We start from the raw sequence: 2,128 nt of genomic DNA, 5'->3' as shown, positions 1-2,128 counted from the left end.
ACACTAAGGTTGGTGGAGTTGTGGATAGTGACGAAGGATGTTGTAGGTTACAGAGAGACATAGATAAGCTGTAGAGCTGGGCTGAGAGGTGGCAAATGGAGTTTAATGCGGCCAAGTGTGAGGTGATTCACTTTGGTCGGAGTAACCGGAATGCAAAGTACTGGGTTAATGGTAAGATTCTTGGTAGTGTAGATGAGCAGAGAGATCTCGGTGTCCAGGTACACAGATCCTTGAAAGTTGCCACCCAGGTTGACAGGGTTGTTAAGAAGGCATACAGTGTTTTAGCTTTTATTAATAGAGGGATTGGGTTCCAGAACCATAAGGTTATGCTACAGCTGTACAAAACTCTGGTGCGGCTGCACTTGGAATACTGTGTAGAGTTCTGGTCACCGCATTATAAGAAGGATGTGGAAGCTTTGGAAAGGGTGCAGAGGAGATCTACTAGGGTGTTGCCTGGTATGGAGGGAAGGTCTTACGAGGAAAGGCTGAGGGACTTGAGGCTGTTTTCATTGGAGAGAAGAAGGTTGAGAGGTGACTTAATAGTGACATATAAGATAATCAGAGGGTTAGATATAAGACAGATGTCAGAGGTAGTTTATTTACTCAGAGATTAGTAAGGGTATGGAATGCTTTGCCTGCAACGGTAGTAGATTCGCCAACTTTAAGTACATTTAAGTCGTCATTGGACAAGCATATGGACGTACATGGAGTAGTGTAGGTTAGATGGGCTTCCGATTGGTATGACAGGCCAGCGCAACATCGAGGGCCGAAGGGCCTGTATGCGCTATAATGTTCTATGTTCTAAACATCAACACAGGGTTTTTTGTTTTGGTTGGAGGAGGAGGACAGGTGAGAGATGCTACACGTGTAGTGCCTCGGGCTTAGCCACTGCCCGAATATATTAGTTCACATGTCCAGCTTTCCCCGTGTCCACATCTACTCCTTGAGGAGAAAGTGAGGTCTGCAGATGCTGGAGATCAGAGCTGAAAATGTGTTGCTGGAAAAGCGCAGTAGGTCAGGCAGCATCCAGGGAACAGGAGAATCGACGTTTCGGGCATAAGCCCTTCTTCAGAATTCCTGAAGAAGGGCTTATGCCCGAAACGTCGATTCTCCTGTTCCCTGGATGCTGCCTGACCTGCTGCGCTTTTCCAGCAACACATTTTCAGCCCACATCTACTCCTGTTGAGCCTGCGCTCCGACCATTCACGAGGTAAGTCCTTAAGGGGGAAATTTCTCTTCCCAGCAGCCTCTTGGTCCTTGCTCCCACCACTCCCACTGCTGCTGCAAATGGAGACCGCTGATTCATGATGAGGCGGGAAAAATTAATTATCTCATCATTAGGAATTCTCTTGGGAAGGAGCGATCACAGTATGGTTGAATATAGAATACAGTTGGAAAGCTTGAAGATAAAATCCAATGTCAGGCTCTTGTGCTTAAAGGAGACTACAATAGGATGTGAGGGAGGAATTGGATAAAGTGACTGGAAGCAAAGACTTTATGGTGGGATAGTTGATGAACAGTGGAGGACTTTCAAAGCAATATTTCAAAATACTCAGCAAAAGTATATACCAGTGAAAAGGAAGGACTATAGGCAAAGGGTTAATCTGCCATGGGTGTCTAAGGAAATAGGGGAGGCTATCAAATTGAAAGACAAGGCACACAAAGTGGCAAAGACCAGCTGGAAACTAGAAGTTTGGGAAAACTTTAAGGGTCAACAGAGAGCCACAAAAAAAAGCTATAAGGAAAAGTTAAATAGATTGAGAGTAAAAGCAAATTACTGCAGATGCTGTAATCTGAAACCAAAAGAGAAAATGCTGGTAAATCTCAGCAGGTCTGGCAGCATCTGTAAGGAGAGAAAAGAGCTGATGTTTCGAGTCTAACTGACCCTTTGTCAAAGATTGAACCCTTTCAAGTTTCACAACATCTTTCCGATAGGAAGGAGACCAGAATTGCACGCAATATTCCAACAGTGGCCTAACCAACGTCCTGTTCAGCCACATCATGACCTCCCAACTCCTGTACTCAATACTATGACCAATAAAGGAAAGCATACCAAATGCCTTCTTCACTATCCTATCTACCTGCGACTCCACTTTCAAGGAGCTATGAACCTACACTCCAAGGTCTC

At 45.0% G+C, this 2,128-nt stretch overlaps 1 protein-coding gene across 1 annotated transcript in view; it reads left to right on the top strand.

Annotated features, from left to right (window-relative positions):
* The first annotated feature begins 968 nt into the window (after positions 1–968).
* LOC122550345 (NFX1-type zinc finger-containing protein 1-like) overlaps positions 969–2,128 on the top strand; it is a 57,031-nt gene continuing 55,871 nt past the window's right edge. Inside the window, exon 1 of the mRNA XM_043691073.1 lies at positions 969–987. The gene's annotated coding sequence lies outside the window, so the exon portion shown is untranslated. The remainder of the gene's footprint in view (positions 988–2,128) is intronic.

The sequence above is a fragment of the Chiloscyllium plagiosum genome, chromosome 5 (genome assembly GCF_004010195.1).
Source record: "Chiloscyllium plagiosum isolate BGI_BamShark_2017 chromosome 5, ASM401019v2, whole genome shotgun sequence".
Classification (NCBI taxonomy): Eukaryota; Metazoa; Chordata; class Chondrichthyes; order Orectolobiformes; family Hemiscylliidae; genus Chiloscyllium; species Chiloscyllium plagiosum.
The sequence above is the reverse complement of the archived record's forward strand: the minus strand, read 5'-3'. Positions and strand labels throughout refer to the sequence as shown.